The sequence below is a fragment of the Lissotriton helveticus genome, chromosome 1_1 (assembly GCF_964261635.1).
Source record: "Lissotriton helveticus chromosome 1_1, aLisHel1.1, whole genome shotgun sequence".
Taxonomy (NCBI): Eukaryota; Metazoa; Chordata; class Amphibia; order Caudata; family Salamandridae; genus Lissotriton; species Lissotriton helveticus.
In genome coordinates, this window is record NC_136057.1 from 255478683 (window position 1) to 255488462 (window position 9780).

At 42.0% G+C, this 9780-nt stretch overlaps 1 pseudogene; it reads left to right on the forward strand.

The window, feature by feature from the left end:
- Window positions 1–7499: 7499 nt before the first annotated feature.
- LOC144769094 (mas-related G-protein coupled receptor member H-like) lies at window positions 7500–8538 on the forward strand (annotated as a pseudogene).
- Window positions 8539–9780: the final 1242 nt, after the last annotated feature.

Consider the following 9780-nt stretch of genomic DNA (forward strand, 5'->3'; position numbering starts at 1 on the left):
AAGGAGTCCTACTTTTATTATGGGAAAATAACGAAATCTACCACAACTTATAAGAGTTGGGTAGCTGCCTTTATGTTTCCTGGAAATAGTCATTCCATTGAAAACATATGCAGAGGTTTACAACATTATCCTGCAGGCTTTTTGATCAGTACTGCCGCCAAACTTTCAGTCTGACAGGCACAATGGGCAGGTATGGCAGGTTCAACCACAGCCGACACCCCTACGAAACAACCAAGAACAATGTCAGGAAAGATGGGACAATGAAAGCTGGGAATCACCGAATATAATTATTGCATAATGGAGAAGTGTGCCGGGTGTGGGGTTTCAATCCAAGACATAGTTGGTAACAATTACCTCTTTGCTTTTCCTCCTATTGCCTGGTCGCTGATGTCAGAGGATAACTTTAGATATTTCAACTTGACAGCAGCTTCTTCAGAGCAGCCCGTGAGATCCAGGGCTCAGAAGTACCTTCCTTGTGGCTCAGGCAGGAGTTTCCCTCAGATCATTGTCCATGGAGCTCCAGATGTAGTGGAGGCCACAGCCAAGCCTGTGGAAAGAGGAGGCAAAGAAACTACGGGGCAGATGTATCAAGATTGTGTTTTGCGATTTAGTAATTGCGATATTTTGCGATTCGCAATTGTAGATTCGCAAAACGCGATGTATGTACTTTTTTGCGATTAATTAGCGATTTCTGAAAAATTCTCAGAATCCATTGCGATTTCTTAAATTGCGAAACTCGCAAATTAAGAAATCACAAAAAACGGGAATCGGCAATGCAGGTGCAGGTTGATGACATCACAGTCAGGAAGTGGGAGTGATTACCTGCACCTGCTTGCTTGAGCCACACCCAGTGGCAGTTGGAAGACTGTTTGGAGACTGAACAGACCTGCTTGCACTGAAATGGAGTCCCAAAACACACAGGAGGGAATGGCTGAAGAGAAAAGAAAGAGAAAACATACGTTTTCTGAAAAGGAGCAAGAAATACTAATTGAAGAGATTGTGTGGAGACATGAGTTGCTTTTTGGTAAAAAAAGCATTGAAAGTGCCAGAATCAAGAAAAAGAAAGATCTTGCTGGACATTCAGCAAAACAAAAAGTTAATGCAGTGGGATTGACCAACTGTACCATTGAAGAACTTAGGAAAAGATGGTATGACATGCGCCAGAGATCAAAAGAAAGCGTTGCAGAAAGAATAAAGGAGGCAAACAAGACTGGAGGTGTAACTTCAACAGCAGAGCAACCTACACCACACGAGGAACTTGTGGAGGCCACTCTCCTGTCTGAGAGTGTGAGTGGAGTGGCTGATATAGACAGCTCTGACCCTACACAAAGTGCACAAGGTAAGATGCATCTTTTGAAGTCCAAAAAGTAGTGGGTAATGCATGTGCATTGGTCTAGTACAAGCACTCAGTGGTAGGAATGTATTAGTCCTGGTACACAGCTTAACATACAGCAAGCAATGCATCATGGGTGTTGTAGTGTACCTTTCACATGTTGAATTTGGCATCAAATAAACACAGACCCACATTGTGCTTTTCTTAGGAAGACATAAATGTAGTTTAAATAAAGTTAGATTTTCAATCAGAAAAACTTTATTTGTCTCAAAAAACACATCAAAACAAAAACTCATATGTCTCACTCTATATCCACAGCACAATCAAGGGAGTCAAGGGATCAAACTGAGGGTGATGAATCACCTCTCCATGTTGTCTCTGGTGCAGAAGGAGAAAGCAGTTATGAGGCTGTCTCTACTCCCATTGTGCGCAGAAAGCGCAGACATGTGGCCCCTCTGCCTCCTTTGGAAGATGACTTTAATAATGAAGGTGGTACAAGAGACACTGGCCTTGACACAGTGGTTCCTTGTGGTAATGAAGACCAACCCCAAATGCAAAGAAGGCCACGTATGTCTAGCTTGGATAGATCAAGGAGCAGCAGTGGGCATCTGGAAACACCAAATGTCTTTGCAGGTTTAGAGCAGGATATGCTTCATGTGCAGCGCCTGCAACATAAGGCCCTTTGTTCTATTAATAGGCAGCTTTCAAAATTAAACCATAGCCAAGAAAGCATGGGTGAAGGCATGAAGTGTATGGCAGCATCAATAGACAGACTGTGCTTGACACTTGAACGCACAGAAACATCTCGCAACAGGGCTGCTCACCGTGCACATGGCAGAATGCATGGGTATACTAAAGCCATTAACCCGCTATGTACAGTGACATGTAACTTTAATAAGCGCAGCATAAACATGCAGAGAGAGATGAGTGAATGCACTCAAAACATTGCCAAAGGCCTGAACAAGGTCACATCTGCTGTGGAGATATTACAAACAGCAAACTCTGGCGCCAGCGCACTAATAGCTGCAGCAGAGAGCAATGACACCTCCAGCAGGAGTAGCAGCCACCCCACTCCAACTTCTCAACTGACCCAGCGCAGAAGTGGAAGACATGCTGGAAATACATCTGTTTTAGAGAGCATGGAATTTGAACAGCGCCCTGCGCCAAGCCGCCAGCATAAAAAGTGACAATTTACATTTCAATAGTTTCCCCTAACAGCAGTAGCACATATGGCTTTCTTTGCCATTTTTGGTACATTAGCATGACTGTGCAATAACATGTCACGTTTCCAAACAATGGTAAGGTTTTTTTTTGATAATACAAACAATCACTTGCAAAAATAAGATTTGTTGTGAGAGTACTTGTCTTACCTAAAAGTAATTTTGTGTTATCTCAGACCGTCTTTGGCGGCCAGCCGCTGCTCCTACTCCTGCTGTAGTCCTTCTAGGTGGAGGTATGTCATCATCAACAGATGTGTCTGAGTCACTCACTTCAATTTCTGTTCCTTTTCTCATAGCCATGTTATGTAGCATTGCACAGCTAGTTACAATTTTGCAACATGTTTCAGGACTGTACTGTAATGCACCTCCACTTTTGTGTGTCTGCACCGAAAACGGCTTTTTGAAATTCCAAATGTGAGTTCAATGACGCCATGAGTTGACCGGTGCGCCCTATTATATCTTCTCTCACTTACATTTGATGGATTCAAATATGGCGTTAGGATAAAATCTCGCACTGCGTAGGCACTGTCACCTGCATGAAATAAAAGAAAGAGTGAGTGTGTGTTCCATCAATAAGTAACTGATGTGTGAATGGCTGTATGTATGAGGTTCATTTACCTAGCAGGTATCCCTCTCCAAACTGTCCAGCACTCAGACGTCTATAAATTCCACTATGTCGGAAAATAAAGGAGTCAGGTGTGCTGCCTGGGTACTTTGCCACAATATCATTGATGATGTATTTTGCATTGCACACAATCTGAATGTTGATGGAATGGTAGCTTTTCCTATTTCTAAACACATATTCTGTGGCTGCTGGTGGAGTGATGGCAATATGGGTGCCATCAATGCACCCAATCACATGTGGGAAACGTGCAAATTGGTAAAAATCCAGTTTTGCTTCTTGCATGGCTTGTTGGGTGTTTGATAAGTAGATGTGATGTTGAAGCCTGTTCAGCATTGCATCCAGAAAGGCATGGAAAAAGCGTGAAAGAGCACTCTGGGGCACCCCACCAACCTCTGCAATGACGCTTTGAAAAGACCCAGAAGCCAAAAGGTGCAGTGAGCACAATACCTGCACATGAGTAGGAATTGATTGTGTCCTGCCTGTTGGATGCTCCAAAAAAGGTTTCAATTCATCAATGAGATCCAAAATAGTGAGTGGGTGAAGTCTGTATGTGTCATAGATGTCCTCTTCAGTCTGCTGGAACAGCGTAATGCGCAGTCTAAATATTCTTTCCTGTCTCTGTCTCCTCTGTGCAAGGGCTTGGATACGCAGCCTCCTGGCTATCAGGTAAAGTCCAGCCATTTTGAAAGTTTACATTGCATTGTGGGTTCCTTTTTATACTTTCAACCTGGTTACCACCTGCATGTAGTTGGTGTTAATTGCGATTTCTTGAAATGCGAATTTCATGTTTTCACAATTTGCGAATTTTTCATACATCTCTTTGTGATTTCTTATTTTGCGAATTCTAGATTGCGATTTTCGCAAATGAAGAACCACGCAAAATAAGGAATCGGAAAAAAATTAGCAGAAAAGCTGTTCTCGCAAATTAAGTAATCGCAAACATAGCGATTACTTATTTTGCGATGCGAATTCTTACATACACACCTTTTTCGTATTTTTTAGTCGCAAACGCTGTTTTATAGCGACTCGCAGCGTTTGCGACTAAAAAAGACATTGATACATCTGCCCCTACATTAGGAGAAAGCCAGAGTACTAATCAGAGTACAAGCGAGAAAGGTGCTGCACAATTTTGGGTGGTACAAAAGGGGTTTGTGATGGACGGAGCATCTGAACCAATCAAACACCCACACCCAGTCAACAGATCTAGGTTGAATCCATCACCATTCTTTAGCCCACTCTGCCACCCCAGCTCAGACATGGCCATATGCAAATCAGTCTGACCCTGTGCCTCATGGGAACAGTCCAGCCCGAACTGCCAAGTCATGCCTTCCCTGGACCGGAAACAAGCTTCCGAAGACCGGTTTCTGGCATTTCAGCCGTCTTCAGCCCGGCTTGTTTGAATCCAGTGGCAAAGTGAGCAAGGGACTCACGTCTGAGCATACCTTGGCCAACTTATGGCGAAGAAAGCGGTACAAAAGAGGGTGCTGATGGACGGAGCATCTGAACCAATCAAACACCCACACCAAGTCAAGAGATCTGGGTTTTGCATTGCTTTCTCTGGGTCAGTATTATCTTTTCATATACATCCTGAGACATAGCTTAAAGGGGGGGGGGTTAGGTGTGTTCCAGCCCCCTTTTAAATCTAATTTCCTAAATAGATGGGTACAGGAGCTTTTGGTCGGGTATGGGAAGGAGTCTGTCGAATTTCGCGAGAATGTTCACATACACACAGACAGAAACGCACACACGCATTCCCCCTCTCTGTTTTGAAAATCTTCAAAATATTGGTTATTTTACAAAATACTGTGTTGTCTCTCTTAGTACTCCTACCAATCCGCATTCCTCTCCCCTTCCACTGCCCCATAGCCCTCTCTCATGCACCCTCCTTGTCGTCTAATGTATTTAAACATTATATGCCAGCCTGACTGTTGGAAAATCTGAAGCTCACCCCACCCCATCTTACTGACCAAGCTACGCCCCTGTGTACATCTGAATGTAAGTGATATTTCGGTGTGATGTTGGTTTGTGTGTAGTGGTCATGTGGGCCTGTTTCCTGGCATTTATGATTGGTATAAAACTGTGCCTATTCATATGTGTATTTCAGTGATTACACAGTGTCTGCATGACCTCTCCAAGTGACTCTTTCCATGTTTGTGTATCTTTCTACAAGTATGTGTTTTAAGGTCTGAGTGAGTGTCTTGGGCCGGGTGTTGTGTCTCTCGATCTTTGTTCGTGTGCCTATACAGCTGTTTCTAAGGAGGGCTTGTGCTATGATACGAAGCACGGGTACACCCAGATTTCTCCGGTTGGCTTTCCCATTATATTAATCACAAAATAGGTAGAGAAATCATAAAAACATTTTATGAATGAAATATAAGTCTGTACAATTTCCTATGCTTATTTACATTGTGAAACTGGTCTTTTTATATTTTGTGGTTGACTATCCATGCCCTGTGCCTTAAAATTAATCCCTAACTTGGCATGAAAGTCCCCACAAAGTTGCATGGAAAGCAAATAAATGCTCAGAGTGACTACATACAGATTTTAAGAAATTATTGTTATAAAAAATGATTAAATAAAAAACGAAATCAATAAAGCTACCCTTTATAAACTAAGTCATAAATGCTGAACTTTCCATTATTGTGACTCATAACAAGTCCCATTGTGGTACTGAACCGAGATAAACATTAATTTGAAACCATGTATGTTTTCAAAAACTGCTGTTTCTGATTATTTTATCTTGGAAAAAAGGTACTGTAATTGATGCTGGTGGGTGGAAGCTTATTCGCGCAGAGGGCTGAAAGAGGAGACCCCATCAACATACTTTCTGATGTGGGTCAGGTAACCTGTGGACCTGAGGGCAGATAAGATGTATGATAATGGGATGTATGACGGTACAACGCCTACCGTCACAACGCGTGCTGTTACAACGCGTCCCTTGCAACGCAAGTCGTTACCACGACTTGCGTTGGGGGCGCGGATGTCGAATAGTATAATTTACTATTCTAACACCAGTCCCCGTGGACACTAGGGAAGGTGTTGGAATAGTAAATTTACTATTTTTAATCTTCTAGCGCCCTCCAGCGCAAGTCGTGGTAACGACTTGCGTTGTTACGGACGCGTTGTAACAGCACCGCGGGGAAACATCCGCGTTGTAACGGATGTTTCCCATGATAATGCAGTCCTGGCAGAGATTGGTTGCAGGGACACCCACTCTAATTGCGACAGAGTGGACAATATTTCTGCACCCTAGGTTATCAGATCTCTTCTGCCAATGACGCTATTAATTTAGTTTTATTCAGGGCCTGCCAAGTCAGTCAGTGCTATAGCAATTTACAATAGGTAGAGAAATCATAAAAACATTTTATAAGTGATGTATAAGTCTGTACAATTTCCTATGTTTATTTATATTGTGAAACTAGTCTTTATACATTTTTTTGAGGCAGATGGTCATGGGTGTTTCTTCTCTTTCATTGTAAGGGTTTAGCCAGCTTTAGGAACATCAGTTCCAGTGATGTCATCGTGCTGCTCCTGGTTGACTTTACCAGATATAAGATACGTGTTTCTTGAGCATACGGTTAAGCATGCAAACACTATACAAAAGCATTTATTACTTGCTTGATAGATAACTTCAGATTTTTTCCAATCATACCCAGAATGCTTAATGTATAGTCGTAAGTTCTATAGGACATTGTTCCAAGTTTTGAGTGCTGCCCAAAGAAGGACTGGTTGATAGTTTTTTGTTTGGAAAATGTTAGGATTTGTAGCATCAGTCCTTTGTTGCTGCTCAAATTTCGGTTTTCTTCTAGGATTTCTAATTGCTGTGCAGGGTAGGAGTAGGTTTTAAAATGTAGCACTTGGTAAATTATACTGTTGTTTGGCGTGTGCACCTCTTCTTCATTGTAAACAGTGCAGAAATCTTAAGGCCTGATTATGATCTTGGCAGATGGGATACTCCATCACAAATGCAATGGATATCCCTTTCCTCGTAGTACGAGGTCCATAGGATATTATGGAATTGTAATTTGTCGGATGGGAAATCAGTCACGTTTGTGACTGAGGAACCCTGTCCGCCAAGATTTTTATCCGGCCCTTAGTAATGCCAAGAGTTGGTCTGTCTAGTTTTGTAGTGAATCCCGTACCTGAGAATGGGGCTACTTTGAGAGGAGTGAGAACATATTGTGGCAGATCTGTGTGTAGAACAGTTCCACAGTTTAATTCGTGCATGACATTTTCATTTGAGTTTTTTATTGAAATTAATATTCTTGCAGCTAAAAATAGTTTTTTCTTCTTTCCCAATAGGGGACTTAAAGACTCCACCATGGCGAATACGGGAAGCATTCCTGGTAACATCAACAATGCTCTAGGTTTTAATGAGACAAGGGAAGACAATCCAGTAACGGAACCTGCATCCAGTTTCATCATTTCAGCTGGCTACATTTTGTTTATCAGCTTCTTTGGGATTATTGGAAACAGTTTAGTGTTCTGGTATCTATGATTTAAAATCAAAAGGACCAAGTACACCATGTACATCATCAACCTTGCTATCGTTGACTTAGTCTATCTCATCTTCATCTCAATCCTTCTATTTTTAAAGCAAAAACCAGCAGCGCACCGAGTGACATTAGTGTTTGCACTGGAGATCATACTTGGCCTTGGAATCTATGCTGCTATGTTTCTACTGACTGCCATTAGTGTGGAGAGATGTTTGGCCATCTATCACCCAATGTGGTATTGTTACAAAAAAACAAAGCTTCGAGCCCTTGCTTGTGTGTATCATATGTTGGGGTCTTTTTATTCTTGTGACACTGGTGCTCAACATAGGTTGTCCCCCAGTGCTATTTGGTGTAATGAAGGGAGGTGTACTGCAGTCCACACATTTGTATCAGTATTGGTTTTATTGCTGATTATACCAACTATGGGTATATCCAGCCTGATTATGCTAATCATGGTTAAAAATTCCTCAAAGCAAGAACATCCATCAAGGATTGTCTTTATCACTTGAGTAGCACCCGTCAGAGTAATATGGTTGCTACTTTACCTGCAAGTCCTTCCATCAGGTTTCTCGGCTGCTTCTCTCTTTTTTGCAGTTTATATGTGTATCTCAATCAATATCAGTTCAACCCCTTCATCTACTTTTTGGTGGGAAGGTAGAAAATGCAAGGAGTCCATAACTTCCTGGAGAAAGCTCTGAAGAGGGTATTTGGAGAAGACGAAGGAGAAAAAGGAGTGACAAAACACTATGAAGAGGGATACACCACAGAGTCCAACATCATTTAGGCTGGACATTCCATTATTTCCTAATGACCGATGAGTTAAAATGCACATTTTAAGTACCAGACAAGACTTTCTGTGATCTTCCTGCTAAACTGAAACATCGGTTTTGGGTATCTTCATTGGCTCATGTAAGGCGCATCCCATAAATAGGGGAGGCTGACATTTCCATTGGTTCTCAGGCTAAATACATCTGGTATAAGTATCTATGTTGTGTGCCTCAAAGACAATTGCTCCTTTTTCCACAAAACTGCCATCTTGGCACATTCATAAGATATGTGCACTGCAGAGGTGGAAGGTGCATTAGGTAAGGTAGGCTAGCTATGCAATCTATCGTAAGTTAGGTCTGATTGGTGCTGTTGGTTAGGTATGGTAGGTAGGTATGCTAGATATATGTGGTTGGTAAGTATGGCAGGTTAAACATAAGCCCCTTAATCGTAGATCATGGTAGGTAGTGTAGGTTATTTAGTATAGTAGTTAAGCTATGGTAGGAATGATAGATAGGTTGGAAGGTATGCTAAGGTTAGTACAGTAGACAGGGCTTAGCTATAGTGTATTTGCCTATAGTCAGGTTCAGGTTTAAGCACTGTACCCAGCCCCTGTCTGAATCTAAATTGAAAGGGACACAGGATGGAAATAGAATTTGCTCACAACTTCAAACAAATGAAAATGACCTGCCAAATTACCTTAACCATACTATCAATGAGGGAGATTGGGCGATAACATTTCTGAGGCGTACGATCCACATTATTGAAAATATGAACTATTGTGGAGAGGGACCAGGAAGTAAGGCTACTACTGCTTAAGGAATTATTGAACACATTCGATATCAAGGGCTCCCAAAGATCCATGTTGAGCCTAATTAGATCCATGGGGGCCCGGTCCAGCCCCGGGGCTTTACCATTCGGACATTGCCTAATAGCTGTTATAACCTTCTACAAAGTGATGGACAAAGGTAGTGAATGGGATAATTGTCCCCTCAACTCTTCCCTCAAGCACCCATCTTCCACCAAATGATACATTACGGTGAATTGCGTAACCCAGGCTGTGACTGGAACACTGCAATTCAAAAGGAGATTAGGTGAAAGTTCACTTTGTTTAAGCTTATTCACAGTGTCCCGAAAAATCTAAATGTTCTTGTAGAGAGACACCTTTTTCCAAGAGCACCCAGTCCTTCCCAGACAACTATTTCTTTATAGAATTCAGAGTGTTTTTATAAATCTTATGGGCCTCATGCACCACAACGGGGTGTTTTGGGATGTTGGAAAGGGCTTTCCTTAGTTTATGATTGGCTGCAGATTAGTGGTTATAGAACCAACGCAGGTTTA